The following is a 21,201-nucleotide window of genomic DNA, read 5'->3' on the forward strand; positions in this document are numbered from 1 at the left end:
CCCCTTTAATTTTTCTCCAATCATCTTTAAATTATGCCACCTTGTGTTAGTCATTTCCAGCCTGGGTAAAAGTCTCCAGCTATTCACTCAATCTATCCCACTTAACATCTCGTACACTTCTATGGAATCACCTCTCATCCTCCTTTGCTCCAGAGAAAAACCCCAGATCGCTTGAGCTATCTTCGTAAGATTACCCTCTAGTCCAGGCAGCATCCTGGTAAATCTCCTCTACACCCTCTCTAAAGCTTCCACATCCTTCTGATGAGGTGACCAGAACTGTACACAATATTCCAAGTGACTAATCAGGGTTTTATAGAGCTTCAACATTACCTTATGGCTCTTGAACTCAGTCCTGCAACTTACGAAGGCCAACCAATATACCATACATATTCATAAGAATCCCGTCAACTTTTGCGGCAACTCTGAGGGATTTTTGGATGTGATGCCCAAGATCCCTCTGTTCCTTCACACTGCCAGGAATCCAGCCATTAATTCTGTTCTCTGCATTCAAATGTGACCTTTCAAAATGAACCACTTCACCCTTTTCCAGGATGAATTCCATCTGCTACCTCTCAGACCAGCTCTGCATCCTGTCAATGTTCCATTGCAAACTCCCCACTATCCACCACTCTACTAACCTTCATGTCAACTGAACCTTACAACTCATCCTTCCACGCCATCAAAGTCATTTATAAAAATCACAAAGAGCAGTGGTGCCAGAACAAATCCCTGTTGAACACCACTGGTCACCAACCTTCAGGCAGAATGCTCTCCATCTACTACTGAAATGAGGCCTGGAGCCCAGTATTCCTGTTGCATAACAAACTATGCAATGACAAGTAGCTTAATGGAGAGTACATGTTGCTTGTCAATACCATCTGCTTCAGCTTTTATTACTCTGGCAGTGATTGATAAAAGACTGATCGGATGGCAAAAACTGGAACTGATGTGTTCTGCCTTGTGTTAACATGAAATATGTGGGCCATTTTCCATTTTTTTGAAGAAGATACCAATGTTGTTAGTGTATTAGAACAACTTAGCTAGAGGAATAGTTAGTTCGGGAGCACTTTAATACAATAGCTAGGAAGCTCTCTGATCTCATAGCCTTTCCTGAATCCAAAATTTTGGCCACTTTATGGTATCACGTAGTGAATCAATCTTCTGTGAGGATGGAGATCTCAAGAGGAAACACAGATGGATTACAGGTTCCTCCCGCCATTCGAAAGTAGAGCGTTCCTATGAAACGGTTCGTAAGCCGGAATGTCGTAAAGCGAAGAAGCAATTACCATTAATTTATATGGGAAAAATTTGTGAGCGTTCGCAGACCCAAAAATAACCTACCAAATCATGCCAAATAACACATAAAACCTAGAATAACAGTAACATATAGTAAAAGTAGAAATGACGTGATGAATACACAGCCTATATAAAGTAGAAATACTTTTCCACAATCATTGCCTGAACTGTTCTCCGTAGCGAAAATATCACGCAAGCGCTCTCGGCAGAAACACGGCGCAAGCGCCATCAGCAAAAACACAGCGCAAGCGCTCTCCAGTAACCTTTAAGCTATGAAGCTGCCAAATCATACCAAATAATGCGTAAAAATACACAGCCGATATAAAGTAGAAATAATGTATGTACAATGTAGTATCACTTACGGAATTGGGACAGCACCGAGCACACTGATGATGGTGTGTTAGACTGAGTCATCGCAGGTTAGGGTGGTGCAGTGGCCCCCACCCCCCAGGCTGCCGAGCGATACCGATCTGCGAAGCATGCAGGGGTACAGCAGTAGCTGGGACGCACCCAGCACATCTTTAAGAAAAAAGCCAAAATAAACGAGCTAATTAATTAGGTGCCACCAGGCACGTAAATGTCGGCCCAGATCAGAAGCGACGCACTCGGCTATCGCCTCTGATCTGGGCCGACATTTACGTGCCAGGCAGCACTTAATTAATTAGCTTGTTTATTTCGACTTTTTTCTTAAAGATATGCTGGGTGCGTCCCGGCTACCGCTGCATTCTTCGCGGATCGGTATCTGTCCACGGCCCGGGGGTTGGAGTGGTGGGACACCGGGGTGTCATCTCGTCGTCTATTTCCATGAGAGCAGGCAGGCCATCTTCTTCTATCTCTGCCTGCCTCGATGTCGAAGGTCGCGGTTCATCGTCTGCTGTGGCAGATGTGAAAGGCTTGAAAAACGACAGTATGCTTGACTGCTTAGCCTCGCGCAGTTTTCTATCATACAGTTCTTTGTAAGGACTCAAACCATCCTGCAAATATGCCCTAAACCGACGTACCCTTTCAAAATTAAAGTCCTACTTCAGCGAAAATCTCACGCAGTTGCTTCACGTTCAGTTCCTGGACAACGTCACTTTCAGTTTGCTACTGCATTCGGTTTCGATTGTTATCCTTTCCTCTTCCAATTGCATCAGCTCTTCATCTATCAGCTCTTGGTCATGGGATGCCAAAACCGCTTCAATATCATCTTCATCAACTTCCAAAAGCCAAACTCACTTTGTCCTTACTTCGTTCACCAGGATCGAAACGCTTAATTATGTCTAATTTTATGCTAAGTGTAACACCCTCATGAGCTCTTTTAGGCTTTTCCGATACCATAGAACTCATCTTGCTAACGGCTGTTCACAGGCACATGTTTAAGCAATGCCGGCGAGAATGCCGTTCCGAATCTGGGGGAGAGCGGCTGCTTGGGGCGCGCGCTGCTTTTTTTTCTCATGCTGCTTTTATAGCACACTGCCTTTTTTTCGTAACAGTGAAAACTCCTTCTGTTAGCGAAAACAGGTAACTAATGTAGGTCTTCCGTAACAGTGAGGTTTCATAAAGCGAACGTTCGAAAAGCGGGGGACACCTATATCAAATAAGCACTCCCAGCTGATCATGACTACAAATGTTTTCTAGTTTTTCTTTAGTACTCACATTCAGTGCCCTGCCCCATTACTTGTTTAACTGTCCACCACCATCCATAACTTGATATTGCAGAACTGCAAAGATTCAATCTGATCAATTGGCCACGAGATTGTTGAGTGCTGTCTGTCACATGCTGCTATTTCCATTTCTGACCCGAAAGGTTCTATATCAGAGTTGCATTAGGTTGGCACTTCATCATTTTTATAATACTGCTCCCAGCAAGCACATCTGCACTGAACCAGGATTAGCACATTCCCCTTTCCCCACTCAACCACTGGAGTAGTCCAGAATCAAAGCAATGTGTCCTGAAGCTTGTAATGACCAGTGTGCGCAAAAATCTTGAGCTGTGCAAGTAAATAATTTCTTCAATAAAGACAGTATAAATAAGTCAGTTCTAAAATCTGCAGACAAATCATTGCAAACTCCACATTATCAACACTGTCTACATCAGAAACCGGAAAAGGAAATGTGATTGTGTACGATTGTGAAATATCCTTAACATGCCAACAAGGTAGAGGGTGACAACCCTTGGTGCGCAGTTTAAATTTCTTCGTGCACTAGTAGAAAAAGAAGTGTGTGTGTGTGCACGCACACTTGCTCACCTTAGAGGGAGCACTGCATCAAAGTACACCTTGAATAAAATCACTGACATCTGTTTCCAGATTCCATATTTGCATACACATGTATGAAAATACCAAAGGTGTTTTCAATACTAAGTGTTAGACAAAGCAAACACCATCATCATTTAACTGCACAACTCAGCCACTTATGTTTATTTTATTCCTTGCAAATATTATTAAATTTATCTACTCTACTTAACTAATGATAATGCTTTATCGGGAGCACTGTGTACGCAAGGCCCTTAGCATTATCAGTGATCACACCCATCCATCCAACAATCTCATCTGACACCCTATCATCAGGCAGAAGACACCACAGCATTAAGACAAGAACTATTACGATGGGAAACAGTTTCTTCCTCTAGGCTGTGAGACTAGTGAACTCCCGGCCTGCACCAAGGTCTCGTCACGTATGAAGCACCAGTACTTTTTAACTTGCGTTGTAAATACACCATATTATTTGTTAATTTATTTGTGGTAATGTTACTTTATGTGTTATGTGTGTGAGTTATATGTACTGTGCTGCACACCTTGGTCCAGAGGAACGTTTGGCAGTATACATGTGCACGGCTGGATGACAGTAAACTAAACTTTATAGTTCAAAGTAAGTGTATTATGTAAAGTACAACCATGAGATTGATTTTCTTGCAGGCCAATAACCATAATACAGAATCAATGATAGACCACAACTGAACGGGTAACCAGTGTGCAAAAGACAGCAAACTGAAAATGTAAAAAGAAAAACTAATAATAAATATATAAGCAACAAATATCAAGAACATGAGATGAAGAGTCCTTAAAAAGTGGGAACATTTCAATGATGAACTGAAGTTGAGTGAAGTTATCCCCTTTAGTTCAAGAGCCTGATAGTTGAGTGGTAGTAACTATTCCTGAACCTTCTTCCTGATGGCAGTAGCAAGAAAACAGCAGATCCTGGGTAGTGGGGAAAGCTGCTTTCCTGCAACAATGTTTAGTGTAGGTGTGTTCAACGGTGGGGAGGGCTTTACCTGTGACAGACTAGACAGTATCCATTTTTTGTAGGATATTCCATACAAGGACATTGGTGTTTCTATACCAGGCTGTGATGCAGCCAGTCAATATACTCTCCACCACACATCTATAGAAGTTATCAAAGTTATAGATGTCATGCCGAATCTCAGAATCAGAATCAGGTTTATTCTCACCGGAATGTGATGTGAAATTTATTAACTTAGCAGCAGCAGTTCAATGCAATACATAACATACAAGAGAAAAAAAATGAAGTAAAAATTATAATAATAAGTAAATCAATTACAGTATATGTATATTGAATAGATTAAAAATCGTGCAGAAAACCCAGAAATACTGTATTTGCAAACTCCTAAGTAGAGACGCTGCTGTGCTTTCTTTGTAATTGCACGTAATGTGCTGGGTCCAGAACAGGTCCTCCAAAATGATAACACCAAGGAATTTAAAGTTGCTGACCTCTCCTCCTTTGATCAACGAATGAAGACTGCCTCACAGACCTCCATTTTCCTCCTCCTGAAGTCAATAATCACCTCCTTGGTCTTGCTGACATTAAGAGATTATTTCTGTGGCACCACTCAGCCAGATTTTCAACCTCCCTCCTACATATTGATTTGCCATCACATTTGATTCGGCCTATAGCAGCAATATTGTCAGCACACTTTAAGATGGTTCTGGAGCAGATTGCAGATCTCCTGATTCATCCAGGGCTTCTGGTTGAGGAATATCTGAATGGTTTTGTAGGGACATACTCGTCTACGACTTTTTTTTTACAAAGGCCGTGACAACCACGATGTATTAATTCGGATGCACAGATGAATCCTTGAAAAAGTCCATCGACTCAAAGCAATCCCATAGCCGCTCTGCTGCCTTCCACGACCACCTCTTTGTTGTCCTTATCTCTGGAGCCTTGCTCTTTAGCCTCTGCCTGTATGCAGGCAGAAGGACAGCCAAGTGTTCAGAGTTCCCAAAATGTGGTCTGGGTATGCAACAATAGGCATTCCCTGTCTTAGTATAACAGTGGTCTAGTGTGTTGGGACCTCTGATGCTACAGATTATGTGTTAATAATAATTTGACAGGGATCCTTCCAACAAGCCTGACTGAAATCCTGACTATGATTTGAAATACATTGGGGTGGACTATTTTTTGTTTGGTGACGGCATCGTGCAGTATCTCACGGTGCCCGATAAAGTCAGCATTTGACCGTTAGGTGTTCAAGGTCAGGTAACAGTACGACAGTACTGGCACACCAGAGCACCACAGAGATTACCGAGAAAAATACATCTCCACCTTTTGCCTTTTCCGAAACAGTAGTTAGGTCCACCAAGAAGCCATTGGGTCTGATCACTTGTATCTGGCATATGCTGAGTAAGCCACATCTTCATAAAATACAGAACACAGTATTTCTTGTTTTCCTTTAATATAGCAACTTTGCTCTCCAGCAACTGCACATTTGCTAACAAGATGCTGGGTAAAGGTGGTGTCATCCCTCTCATTTCAGCCTGGCTTCTTTCTCTCTTTCAGACATGGCAATGAGCCTTTGTCTACTTAAAGGTGCTGTATCTGCTTGCCTGAGAGCTAACTACGCCGAGTCCTTCAGAAAATAGTGAAAACTGTAGCTTATTTTAAAAGCACATTGCTTAAAGGGAAATTACATGCTGCAGATTGCAGTAACAGTAATTCGAGAGGTATATTTAGAAGTATTGAACATCACCGTGGTTCATCAACTCCATTTTGGAGTTGAACTTTAACTTGACTTACTTAACATATAGTTCATGACTCCCACCATTTTAAATATATGCCTTTAACTCATTAGGTACTACTTGTTCAATTATTACTGTGGTTTCCTTAGTAAATTTATTGAACCTTTTTCAATGAATAACTCATCTATAAGATGTTAGAAATCAATTTGCGGAGGATAAGATTACATAAAATATGCAATCCTCTGATTTCCATGAGACATCCACCGTTAACTATAATTAATTTGACAAGTTGCTGGGAAAAAATTTACAACTTTATGACGTCCCAAATCACTTTCCAGCCAATACTTCTGAAAAGACACCACCTGTAAGCTATCAAGCAGTATCTATGGAGAAGAGTACAGTTGACATTTTAGGCCAAGACTCTTCAGCAGGACCCAACATTTTGTGTTTACCTACCCTGCAGTGTTTTATTCCCATCTGTTACATGGTACATCTATAATTTTCTACTTTCAGTTCAGATTTCTATACTTGGAAGCAGTATAACATTTTTAATATAATTTTATCATTTTACGTAAGTTGAAAGATAATCCAATGATCAGCTAGTTCTTGGAGCACGCTGCTTCTTTCAGCATGATCTAGGGTGCAGTCTTTGGTTAGAGCATGGGGTCTCTCATGATATGAAACACTATCAACATGACTTGAGAGATCTGGCTAATCGCTCACAGCCACAAGAACATGTAGGACCTAGCAAAAATAATTGAAGTAAAATCTTTAAAGTTTAAAGACTGATCAAAACATACACATCTAAGGCCATTAAAACATTCAAACTAAATTAAGTCAAATGAAAGGCTCTGCTTATATCTCATTCGGGAGTTGATTTCTCCTATTTTTTAAAAATGTGATTGCTGTACCTACACAAAGCCTACATAGCTGAAAGGTCAGCAGGCAGATTTCCCCATCTGAGAGCTGGGTAATGTGTGGTGTTTGACATAACACACTGGACTTCACAAAGTACAGTGCCACAGGGCATGTGTTCCAGGACTTGCATTGCATCAAGCAGAAAATATATTTCAGTCAAACGAGTTCAAGGCTGAACTGCCAACAGAACAGTACTCAGCAGATCTAATAAAATGTTTTTACTTCCCAATCCCAACCTTCTTCGCTGAAATCTCTTCTGTCCTGCCCTATTATCTCGTTTATCAATTAATGTCTCCTACCTTCCATTATAACACAAACTTTCAATTTTGTTCTACCATTTCCTTCGCATCTTAAAACTTCCCTAGCTCTGAAAGGTCATTAATTCTTTGTTGTTAAAGTGATAATGCATCACTTTTATTTCCAGCATTTTCTGATTTGTAAAAATTGTGAAGTATTTCCGTTTTAGCCAATAGTTCCATCTCACTCCATCTGCCTTTACTTGTTTAAATCCAGTATTAAGGCAATTTTTTTAAAAAAACAGTAAATTTGCTTCGTCCTGCAACAGGTTCTACAGAGTGTTAATCTTTGTTCATTTACATTTGTGACCCCTTCCCCTTATATTGACATTTGTATAGTTAGGCTACGTCCACAATACGCCGGATAATTTTGAAAACGAAGCTTTTTCTCTTCGTTTTGACCCTCCGTCCACACTAAAGCGGCGTTTTCATCCCCCGAAAACAGAGATTTTCAGAAACGGTCTCCAGAGTAAATAAATCTGAAAATGCCTAATATCCATTCTAGTGTGTACGGGGTAACCGGAGAGATTTAAAAACACTGTCGTGACAACACCACAACAACAATGCTTTCTCTGCTTCTGCTTGGTACTGCGCAAGCACTGCCAGACGGCTGTTATAACGCGCAGTCGGTGTGAACGGCGTGAGAGTTAAATTGTAAATGAGCTTTTTTGACTATTTAAAAAAGCTGACATGACGTGCCGGAACAGCTGGCCGCAGCGCGGCATTTCATTGTTTTCTAGAACGCAACCCCCACATAACCTAACAATTTCAGAACAGACGGCAACGAGACTGAAGCCAGAAGAGTTAGAAACGTACTCACCAAATACTTTGACCTATAGCTTACTGAATAAACAAATATACTCTCTTTGCTCTGTTTTCTGTCCTTGCTTGTATGAAGGTGGTTTACCTATTTATTCAAGTACTTCTCTGACAATAGATGTGTAATAGCCTAATGTAACATTGTATGGAAATACAAGATAACACCGATGTAGACATGTTTTATACATTTAACAAGGTGCTTTATTAATGCAACAGAGTTCGTCAGTTTTTCAATGTTCGTCGTCAGCTGGGTCATATTGTCCGTGAACTCCCTGTCGGTTGCCTCCATACGCTCCAGTATTTGTTTTTTTTTTAGTTTTAAGTCCTCTGTGTGAGAGCCAAGAGCAATTCCTTTGAAGTTTTTCTCCTCTGTAACTGGACAAACGCGCACTAAGTATACCGTTTCCTCTTCGCTTGTTTTCTGTGTGTCCTGCGCATGCCCAGTAGAGGAGATTCGCCCAAATATCCATGTTAGAGTGGACAGAGATATCTTGAAAAACGCTTAAGTGTGGACGCCTGTCGTCTTTACTTGAAACCGGCATTTTCAAAATTATCAGGCGTAGTGTGGACGTAGCCTTAGTAAAGTGTTCATAGAGGTTAAGTGTTCATGTGCTTAACTCATAACAAATCCAAGGTTTAACCATTTTATCATCTCCTGAAAGTTAAAGATATTGTTAACCACAATAACATTACTCAGTCATTTTAAGCAGGGGTTTGCTGGGGAAGGAGGATGGTAGTAAGATGAGTGTAGAGCATTAAGACACAGAGTCCATATATCATTTGGATCATTGACCTTTGGTTAGATGAGTGCCTGAATGCATTAGATCAAAAAATAGGCAGTGCCTTACATTTATAAGCATGGGGACATTCTTTTGGTGTTTCATAATTTAAAGACTGGGCAGCCAATTAAGACTTTTAGAAAAGTATTTTCATGGTAATAGATGAAACATAACTACCATTTTATTCAGAGTAAGCCCCCAAATACCGAAACATAATGACCGTAAAATCTATTTTTAGTTAAACTGATTGAACAATAAATAGTGGGGCCAAATATTGGTGAGAATTCCCTTATCTCTCTTCAAGAGAAGAGAAATGATTAAATTTAATGTCACTGACAGCAGTACCATATTTGAGTTTCATGCTCAGGTCTCTAAGATCCACAATTTTCTGATTCGAAAATATGCATACTCCCAACACAGTCATGACTGATAATCAACCATTTCAGATTTCAGATATGAATGCATTAAATTATACATAACACCTCCAATCTTTGAAACATCTGGTTATTAAAGAAAGCCAAGGGAATTATCCTTGCTTCCTGTCATCTCCATTCCTGGATCAGTAACAGTTCAATGAGAAACTTAGTTTGAGCAAATAAATTACTTCTAACAGTCCAGGTAAAATAAAATCCAAATCATTTTCCTTTTCTTGTCTGGTGGCTGCTCTTCCTAACAACTCTGATAATTCAAACCATATAATTTACCTCTACTTTGCTTGTCACTCAAAGTCATACTGTTCTCAGGACACATGCCAGAGAGCTACAGCATGTTCTCTCGCTCCATGAGATCAACGATGGACCAGTCAGCAGTGGAAAGAGTGAGCAGTTTCAAGTTTGTGGGTGTCAACATCTCAGAAGATCTATCCTGGGCCCAGCATATTGATGCAAATAATAAGGAGGCACAACATTTCATTGGGAGCTTGAGATGATTTGGTATATTACCAAAGACAAGCAAATTTTTGATGTACTGTGGGAAGCATTCTAACAGGTTGCATCAACTGTTTGGTATGAAGGAGCACTGCACAGAATCAGAAAAGGCTGCAGAGGGTTGCAAACTCAGCCAGCTCCATCCTGGACACTAGCCTCCATGGCATCGAGGACACCTTCAAAAGGTGCCGCCCATCACACAGGACATGCTCTCTTCTCAGTACTACCATCAGAGGAGAGGTACAGGAGCCTGAAGACACACACTCTCTGTCATCAAATTTCTCAACAATCAATGAACCAACCCATGGACACTACCTCCCTATTTCTGCTTATTTTTGCACTTACTTAATATATTGCAATTCATAGTATTTTTTATGTATTGCACTGTACCGCTGCTGCGAAACAACAAATTTCATGACATACAGTATGTCAGTGACATTAAACCTGATTCTAATTAGGACTGCAGATGGCCAAACCAAACAAAACTCTACTAGCATGTTCAGGAGGATTTTAACACTCACACAATGCATTCAGACCAATAAACCAGTTCTATTATTCAACTATTTCATGGTCAAACTATACCACAATGCCATTTATTCAGCATTTATCTATATAACTTGATACCCTTACAAAAATTATAGTCTGGGATTTAATAAAACTATAATAATCTGACATCCAATTGTTTGGACATTCCCATGGTTTGCCATTTGGCTCACTGATTAGTGTGAGCTAGGAGTCCAGGATGTATAGCCCAAATAATAAGGCCAAAGTACAAGATGATCTGAAGCATAACAACTAAAACTTACCAGGTTCTATCTCTCATTCTCTTTATACTGAACAGGTCCAGTTTAAAATTTATTATACTACTGTCAACTTGTGAAAAAAGTAATATATATGCATGTTGCGGCGCTAATATTCAATAGTTTAATCTCTATTGAACTATTGTCTCTTTTTCCTTTTCAAAGTGGATGTGGTCCTGTCAGTGCCCATGACCTGCAGCTGCACTCAAATCATGGTTCTTTACAGAGATGGTTTCTGCTCCCGGGGCTCATTGATTGGCCATTTTCCAATAACCCAAGGGTGCGGCCTGGAAGACGAGTAAACCTCTGGGGTACTGAGGCTTTGCAGCCCTGTGGATGAGCTGATTCCTGACTGGTGTCACTGACTGAGGTGCCGCGAGAGAAAATGGAATATCATGAACAGCAGACCGGCTGTTCGAGTTCTCTGCACTTGACGAATCACTGTCTCTCTCTCTCTTTCTCTCGATGGTGGGGGAAGAGTTTGCTGCTGACTCTTGAGTCAGAGAACTTGAAAAATAGTGATGCAACAGACTTTAATATCGCAATCAGCAAGTTGCTTTTTTTTGTTTTGTTAGTCTCCCCTCTCACTGTGTGACACCTCTCTGCACCTTTATTAGGGAGAGAGAGTCTGTGGTATGTTGAATTGTCGGGTGAATGATCAGTTTTTGTTGTACTGCAGTCCATGGTCTCTCTTGGGGGCTTTGCTTGGTGGATGGTGCGTGCTGATGGATTTTGCTGTGGTAAGTGGGGGTGGCTTGATGCTTGCCACTGCTTGTGTGTGTTTGTGGGGAGGGGGAGAAGTGGGGCTTTGGAGTTCTAACATTTTTACTGTCACTCATCATTTGGGCTACCCTTCTGTTTTTGTGGATGTCTGCGAAGAATAAAAATTTCAGGTTGTATAATTGTATACATTCTCTGATATTAAATGGAACTAACTACTGAACTAGTTTGGAAAATTCTGCTGGTCTGCCACTGAAGGTCCCAAGGGCACTACATTATCAGAGTTTTACCTCATCCGCATGTACCTTCAAACAGTTCCATAACAAAAGTTGTTGGGATTGTCGTCCCAATGTTGTCCCATTACATTTAGTTATCATCTTACTAAATGGGAGAGAAGTCATATGAACATATTCCTGTTCCTAATTTGAATGTCCCTATATTTTGCTTTGGTTTCATTCCTAAATAACATGGATATAATTTTAAAGTTGCATTGCTTATGCTGGTTTCCTCCATAAAGTAACGTAATTTCAGTGTATTAATTAATTTAAGTAGGTCAATTAGAATACGCTAAAAAGCTCAAAATTCAAGGGTATCCAACCCACTTTCATGCAAACTGTTCTTAAAATTTAACCACACATACATGAGCAAACCCTACCCATATGCCACTATTACAGAACTATTCATCAGTATAGCCTTGGCTGTGTCATTCCTCCTTCACAATATTACTTTTTAAAATTACCTTTTCCTTTGACTGTGGCCTTTTTCTCAAAACAGGTATAGGGAGATGTATAACTACGAGATCATTCCATAGCTACAAAGGTCCTTCCTTACTGATTCAGACTATAGAAATTTGGAAAACTATTTTTATACTATTATTTGGGGAACTTTAAAATATACCAATGTGAAGTGCTCCAGCTCTAAAAATGAGTATCAAAATGCAGTTCTAAAGCATTCTGGGCCAGATAGAACGTTCAACTTGGGCTTGCCAACAGTGTCTGCTGGACAAGTGAGTACTATTTTCAGAACCCGTAAATGGGCATGTAATCATCATTCAAGTCCTGAGACACCATATTCAGCTATTTAGCTTGACTCAACTATTGAAGCTTCAACTTTGAGTACTGCTAAAAAAACAGAAATTCAGACCAACTTTGTACTTTCCACAACGATGATCATTCAATCACAGTACTGTTTGTATGAGTTTATGTTCTTGCTACTAATAAATCATTGATATTCTATTTCCTTTGGCATTCCACCATTACTACAGATGAAATCCAAGAAAATTCTGATGACATATGCGAAGTGCCAGTACTACAATGTAAAATGGAAAACCTTGTATTTTCTTATCACACACAAGGCCGCCATTTGGCCTACTTTGTCTACAATGGCCCCAGAGCAATCCCACTTGTTTCTCTCCCCCAGTTATTTCCCTGTAACCACTTTGCCATCAAATTCTCCAGCCACCTACCGACACTAGGTGCAAGTTACAGTCAACAATTAACCTACTCTTTGAAATGTGAGAGGAAACCGGAGCACTCAAGGGAAAGTAGTCTTGGGTAATGCAAACTCCACACAGATAGTACTGGAAATCAAAATCTAACATAGTTGTGAAGCAACAGTATCATCTATGCTGCCCTTCAAATAATTCAACATGATTTTAGTAAGATAAATTTCAATACTAAAAATGAAACACAAAATCTACTATACTGGTCCATTTAATTTCTTAGCTTGATCTTCAGTACTTATGAAAACACTTAAATCCTGAAATGCAATTTCAATATTTGTGGAAAAAAAATTAGAACACCTTATAGACAATGGCATATACTTCAAAAATGTTCCAAAAATAAATAAAAAGATTTTAACTTGAGCACTACTAATAAATTCACAGTGCCCTTTTGTTTGATAACGTTCAGGGATATTCAATATTCAGGAGGGATAGACATGAAGGAAGGGGAGGTGGCGTGGCGTTGCTGGTTAAAGAAGAGATTAACGCAATAGAAAGGAAGGACATAAGCCGGGAAGATGTGGAATCGATATGGGTAGAACTGCGTAACACTAAGGGGCAGAAGACGCTGGTGGGAGTTGTGTACAGGCCACCTAACAGTAGTAGTGAGGTCGGAGATGGTATTAAACAGGAAATTAGAAATGTGTGCAATAAAGGAACAGCAGTTATAATGGGTGACTTCAATCTACACGTAGATTGGGTGAACCAAATTGGTAAAGGTGCTGAGGAAGAGGATTTCTTGGAATGTATGCGGGATGGTTTTTTGAACCAAGATGTCGAGGAACCAACTAGAGAGCAGGCTATTCTGGACTGGGTTTTGAGCAATGAGGAAGGGTTAATTAGCAATCTTGTCGTGAGAGGCCCCTTGGGTAAGAGTGACCATAATATGGTGGAATTCTTCATTTAAGATGGAGAGTGACATAGTTAATTCAGAAACAAAGGTTCTGAACTTAAAGAGGGGTAACTTTGAAGGTATGAGATGTGAATTAGCTAAGATAGACCGGCAAATGACACTTAAAGGATTGACGGTGGATATGCAATGGCAAGCATTTAAAGGTTGCATGGATGAACTACAACAATTGTTCATCCCAGTTTGGCAAAAGAATAAATCAAGGAAGGTAGTGCACCCGTGGCTGACAAGAGAAATTAGGGATAGTATCAATTCCAAAGAAGAAGCATACAAATTAGCCAGAGAAAGTGGCTCACCTGAGGACTGGGAGAAATTCAGAGTTCAGCAGAGGAGGACAAAGGGCTTAATTAGGAAGGGGAAAAAAGATTATGAGAGAAAACTGGCAGGGAACATAAAAACGGACTGTAAAAGCTTTTATAGATATGTAAAAAGGAAAAGACTGGTAAAGACAAATGTAGATCCCCTGCAGACAGAAACAGGTGAATTGATTATGGGGAGCAAGGACATGGCAGACCAATTGAATAATTACTTTGGTTCTGTCTTCACTAAGGAGGACATGAATAATCTTCCAGAAATAGTAGGGGACAGAGGGTCCAGTGAGATGGAGGAACTGAGCGAAATACATGTTAGTAGGGAAGTGGTGTTAGGTAAATTGAAGGGAAAGGCAGATAAATCCCCACGGCCAGATGGTCTGCATCCCAGAGTGCTTAAGGAAGTAGCCCAAGAAATAGTGGATGCATTAGTGATAATTTTTCAGAACTCGTTAGATTCTGGTCTACTTCCTGAGGATTGGAGGGTGGCTAATGTAACTCCACTTTTTAAAAAAGGAGGGAGAGAGAAACCGGGGAATTATAGACCGGTTAGCCTAACGTCGGTGGTGGGGAAACTGCTGGAGTCAGTTATCAAGGATGTGATAACAGCACATTTGGAAAGCGGTGAAGTGATCGGACAAAGTCAGCATGGATTTGTGAAAGGAAAAACATGTCTGACGAATCTCATAGAATTTTTTGAGGATGTAACTAGTAGAGTGGATAGGGGAGAACCTGTGGATGTGGTATATTTGGATTTTCAGAAGGCTTTTGACAAGGTCCCACACAGGAGATTAGTGTGCAAACTTAAAGCACACGGTATTGGGGGTAAGGTATTGGTGTGGGTGGAGAGTTGGTTGGCAGACAGGAAGCAAAGAGTGGGAATAAACGGGACCTTTTCAGAATGGCAGGCGGTGACTAGTGGGGTACTACAAGGCTCAGTGCTGGGACCCCAGTTGTTTACAATATATATTAATGACTTGGATGAGGGAATTAAATGCAGCATCTCCAAGTTTGCGGATGACACGAAGCTGGGGGGCAGTGTTAGCTGTGAGGAGGATGCTAAGAGGATGCAGGGTGACTTGGATAGGTTGGGTGAGTGGGCAAATTCATGGCAGATGCAATTTAATGTGGATAAATGTGAAGTTATCCACTTTGGTGGCAAAAATAGGAAAACAGATTATTATCTGAATGGTGGCCGATTAGGAAAAGGGGAGGTGCAACGAGACCTGGGTGTCATTATACACCAGTCATCGAAAGTGGGCATGCAGGTACAGCAGGCGGTGAAAAAGGCGAATGGTATGCTGGCATTTATAGCGAGAGGATTCGAGTACAGGAGCAGGGAGGTACTACTGCAGTTGTACAAGGCCTTGGTGAGACCACACCTGGAGTATTGTGTGCAGTTTTGGTCCCCTAATCTGAGGAAAGACATCCTTGCCATAGAGGGAGTACAAAGAAGGTTCACCAGATTGATTCCTGGGATGGCAGGACTTTCATATGAAGAAAGACTAGATGAACTGGGCTTGTACTCGTTGGAATTTAGAAGATTGAGGGGGGATCTGATTGAAACGTATAAGATCCTAAAGGGATTGGACAGGCTAGATGCAGGAAGATTGTTCCCAATGTTGGGGAAGTCCAGAACGAGGGGCCACAGTTTGAGGATAGAGGGGAAGCCTTTTAGGACCGAGATTAGGAAAAACTTCTTCACACAGAGAGTGGTGAATCTGTGGAATTCTCTGCCACAGGAAGCAGTTGAGGCCAGTTCATTGGCTATATTTAAGAGGGAGTTAGATATGGCCCTTGTGGCTACGGGGGTCAGGGGGTATGGAGGGAAGGCTGGGGCGGGGTTCTGAGTTGGATGATCAGCCATGATCATAATAAATGGCGGTGCAGGCTCGAAGGGCCGAATGGCCTACTCCTGCACCTATTTTCTATGTTTCTATGTTTCTATTTCTTCACAAGACAGAAACATTTTCTGGGAGATAGCCCCTGGGGTACAAAATTATAAACAGATGAAGTCTGACTTAAACTGCACAGTGGGCCCTTACGCCCAGTTTACCCATGATAACCCATGTACCTGTCCAAATGTCTTTTAAACCCTGTCATTGCACCGGCTTTACCCATGATAACCCATGTACCTGTCCAAATGTCTTTTAAACCCTGTAACTGCACCTGCTTTACCCACGATAACTATCAATTTACCTATGATAACTAAGGTGCCTTCTTGAGCTAGTCCCATTTGCCTGCATTTGGCCATTATCATTTTAAAACTTCCCAATCCATGTACCCATCCAAATGTCTTTTAAACCTTGTAATTGCACTTGCTTTACAAGTTCCTCTAGCAACTCATTCCATATACTCACCACCCTCTCTCTAGAAAAAAAAAGCCTGCCTCTCAGGTCCCTTTTAAATCTTTCCCGTCACCTTAAACCTCTAGTTTTAGACTCCCCTAACACTGGAATGGTGGATGGTCACAGTCCTTTAATCTATAGAACTCCGCAAAGTCAACGCCAAGTCTACTTTGATACAGGAAAAACAGTCCCAGCCCACCTTGCCTCTCCTCATAATTCAAGCCCTGCATTCCCAGCAATGTCCTTGTGGATCTTTTATATACCTGCTCCAGCTTAACAACATCTTTCCTATAGTACATCCACAAATGCATACATCATCTCAGTTACGGTCTCACCGTAGTCCTACGCAGCTGTGACATTCTAGGACTAGAAAATGAATATAAACTTGAGCTCAGTAAGACAATGACATCATGAGCAAATTGCAAAAGTGACCTCAGTGCCTCAAACACAAGATTGACAATTTGTAAATATCTAACCTGCTTCTAAAATATAAAGTTTACAGTTCTAATGCAAGTATATCAGTTTCAGCCTCCTCCCAGATCCAATAATGGAAGCAGAATCAGGATTCGGATAATTAAGGCTAAATGTAGAACTTGACAAAATGGTGACTGTCATCTTTATATAGTTCTTGGTCATCACTTCTCAACTAACAACTACCAGCCCGGAGCCAACTCAATTATCGCTGATAATCTGGGCGTAACATTGCCCCTTGCATTACTTCTTCCATTTATTCTTTTTCCACTGTCCTTCCCCCATTCCCACATCGCATCACAAAAAATTATACAGTAAATTAGAGTTTAAAAGAAGTAATTGTTTCAATCATTAGCTTTAAATTTTCCACAAACCTGGACCTATTGCATACTGCTGGGGTAGCAAGTGTATTTATGTTCTGTGTTTCAATTTTACATGTCTTTTTCCTACAGATTTGTGTTGAAGTAAGGCTGCCAATTCTTGTTCAAAATATTCCAAGTGGTTTCATCAAATTAGATAACTATTTTAAGAACTCAGCCACTCAAAATTATTTTTCTATGGTGTGAGGGGGCAAGTGACCATTTCAAACAGACGTGTACAGTCTTCAAATCTAAGAAACATGATTCACCATTCAATATCCATTTTGAGAGTTTTTCACTCTTCCACAGGGAGTTCTTACGGAAAAGTTGAAGAGCTTAATTTTTAATTCTTGGAGGTTTTCAACACAATCTGGCAAGTTGGCAGGCCTTAGCAAAAAGCTGCAACATGAAAATTGTTGATATTTTCACTACTTAAAATACAAATTAATCAGAACTGAAAATCTAATTTGCTGTCTAAGATAATTTCACATTTCTGATGGTTTTCATGCAGGTGTAGTTGAGACGGATATAAGGAAAGAGGTCTTTATAATTTCTAACTGTGAGATGTTTAAGTAGGTTTAGTCAAGCAGTATTAACATTCAGGCTGGTGATCATTTGCCTGAAATAATGAAATGTCACTCAGTTTAATCATTAACTGTATCGCTCTGTAAAATTACTACCAGATCAGAATATTTCTAACATCCGTAGTATTTGGCTTAGAAGTATTCTCTCCACGGATCAAGTAAATATAAAAAATATTAAACAGTAAAACAAGCAACTAACTAGTGTTACTGGACCATCTGTATAACTAAAATTATTTTTGTAATGCAATGAGCAGTGTATTTGCAATTTCTAAAAGTTTTGCATTTCAACCAAGTAACCTTAGTGAATTATAATATTTTCCATCTAATGGCTTCCACCAAATTAACCTGTATGATTGACAATACTAAAATAGCCATTCTATGGCATGTATTCCTCCCTAGTCATCTCAGTTGTTAATTTAGGGACACCTGGAATGGAAAATGAGGAAAAAAGTACTTCATATAGCACAGGTGCAAGCATTAATTTTGACATTAAGATTTTCCACTGTATAATTTCTGTACAGTGGTCAAAACAAAATATTGCATACAAATTAAGGCAGGTAGATAGATGCAACAAAATTATAGCATCCATCTACAAACAACAGAACTTGATGTGTTAGCATCTGAGGTATTAAAGCCAATGATAAACAATACATAGCCTAATGCAAATCCTCACAGCATGTGTGGAAAGAGTGTCACAATGATGATGAATGTATCAGCAGTGCAGACAGCTCCTAAAGCATTGGTCCCTTGCCAAATAACTTTGAGGCCTGAGCCACACTTGCAGTTAAAACACAGTAAAGATAGTGAAAATTTTGAAGCATGAAGAGTTGGGTCACCAATGAATATACAAAAGAAATGCCTATTTCTGTTACAGCTTAACTTGGATATTCAGATGGATTAAAATAGAGAACTATTATAGGTTCCGCAGTTGATATTAAATGGACAATACAACCTGTGTTAAATGTATTTTCTTAAGGAAATTGAAAACCTAAAATCTGTCAGCAAACTAATTAAGTAATAGTATCAACATCACAGTAAAGCAGATTAACTGCTTATTTCTTCGTAGCAGTCCATGGGACTACGCTGCACCCAAATTAGCTGTGCCATTTCTGACTGATGTATTACAACAAATAATTAAAGGCTAACACAGCCATTAGGGGAGAATGTGTATTTTTAAAATGTTTGCCATTTCAAAACCTGTATTTTCAATGTTAGCATCTACAACTTTATTACTTTTTCAGTGCAACTGGGACTCAGCAACTGCAGTTAACTGAACAAACCATCAGCTCTACTATTCTCTCTTCCACACTAATCTGAAGAGGTCTGGTTTGTTGCCAAGCTTATTTCAGAACCTGTCATCATTCCTGCCAGGTGGAATGAGCTGGTTCTCCATGAATGGCTTTTGTTTACATCATGCATTACTCCCTCTGTACATCCTTCACAGGAGGCATTCTCAGGTCAGCAAACAGTGACTAACGGAATACTACAGGAATTGGTGGCAGGGCCCCAGCTAAACATGCTCTATATCAATGATATAAGGGGACCAAATGTCAGATTTCTAAGTTTGTTGATGAGGAAAAAAAAGGTGCGATTACAAACAGAGAAAATGCAAAAGACCCTCAAGAGAATAGACAATTGAGTGAGTGGGCAGGAATATGACTCACCCAATATAAGTTGGAAAAATGCGAAATTATCTACTTTGATGCACAAAACAGAAATGCAAGAGATTCCCACCTATCAAATTTCTGAAGGATCCATGAACACTACCTCATTATGTAACTTTGGCACTATTTATTTATTCTTATAACATAGTAATTTATATATCCTGCACTGGACTGTTGCCACAAAGCAACAAATCTCACTACATATTAAATTGATTCTGGTGAGAGACTGGATATTGTTGATCTTCCAAGGGACCTAATTGTCCTTGTGCACAAGTTACTCATGGATGTTTGGCAATTAGGAAGGTGAATGTGTACTAGTTTTTATTACAAGAGGGGTTGAGTGCAGAAGTATAAACATTTTACTGCAATTATGATCATACTAGAGTACTGAACACATCTTGGTCTCTCTATTCAAAACTGAAATGCATGGCATGGCGTAAGTGGTGGGTTTTCAGTACAAGGTGAGTTTGAATACAGATAACTATGTATTATCTTGAGCTTAGAAAAATAAGAGATGTTTCTCGCTATTTTTGACAGGGACAGCAACTCTCTTGACTCAAGGGTCTGTCCAGAAAAAGGAATCTTGCTCTTGTTATGTACTGCTATTTATTTATACTTGCATTTGCAGAGTTTGCCTGTTATAACTGTTCATGTTATATTCTCAGATTTAATGAGTATGCCCGCAGGGAAATGGATCTGCATATGGTGACGTATATGTACTCTGATAATAAAATTTACTTTCAACTTTGAATGTCTCGTCTAAAGGCTAAGCTGTCTTTAACTGACATGAGAAAAAAAATTCTTCACAATGGCCAAGCTTTGTACTTCCTTATCCAAGACCACTAAGTTCATTTAAAACATTTATTGAGAAGTTTCTGGGCGTTAAAGCAACCAAGGACAATGGGTTAGCACAAGGAATTGAACAAAAATGTTCAAAGGGAGAAGTGGCTTGCTCCTACATTCTTATGACAACACAACCACAAGCCACAAGTTGCTGGCCCAAGGGGAGTCACTGTTAATACCTTCAGCCTCTGAGTTCATCAGTTATTGCCTCTACACCCTCATATAAGCAAATGTCTCAAGGCTTTCCTCATCATATATTATTTGCTCCCTTAGAATAGTACCAGTAGACTTAAAATAAAACAAATAATGCAAGGGATCATGCGCGGAATACTAAAACAATTGGAGACTAATTCTACAAACAGATTTAAGTTATTTTTTGTGGTTTTACAAAATTGACGGAAGTAGAATTCTACATAAACACAACTTCCAGGTCTTTGGCTTGTCCTTTTAAATGGAATTGATTATAGGTAATTCCTTGTTACAACATAATTCTCACTGGGCAGTACCAACAACCTAATTGAGTTATTTTATTAACGTTAATTTATGTCAGGACCTGTTAGTATCACAGTTCTTGGCATGGGAATCTAAGCCCTGTTGCCGCAAGTCCCTTGAGCCCCTTAATTTGAGTGACATGTGCAGAACTGAAACACTAGAAACATCAGCGGCCGATCAGAGTGATGAAATGCAAACTGAGGGCG

The 21,201-nt window shown here is 40.0% G+C and overlaps 1 protein-coding gene across 6 annotated transcripts in view; it reads right to left on the minus strand.

The window, feature by feature from the left end:
• The window catches only part of LOC140211027 (constitutive coactivator of PPAR-gamma-like protein 1 homolog), a 141,637-nt gene that overhangs the window by 119,652 nt on the left and 784 nt on the right, over positions 1–21,201 (minus strand). The gene's annotated exons all lie outside the window — the stretch shown is intronic.

The sequence above is a fragment of the Mobula birostris genome, chromosome 16 (genome assembly GCF_030028105.1).
Source record: "Mobula birostris isolate sMobBir1 chromosome 16, sMobBir1.hap1, whole genome shotgun sequence".
Lineage (NCBI taxonomy): Eukaryota > Metazoa > Chordata > Chondrichthyes > Myliobatiformes > Myliobatidae > Mobula > Mobula birostris.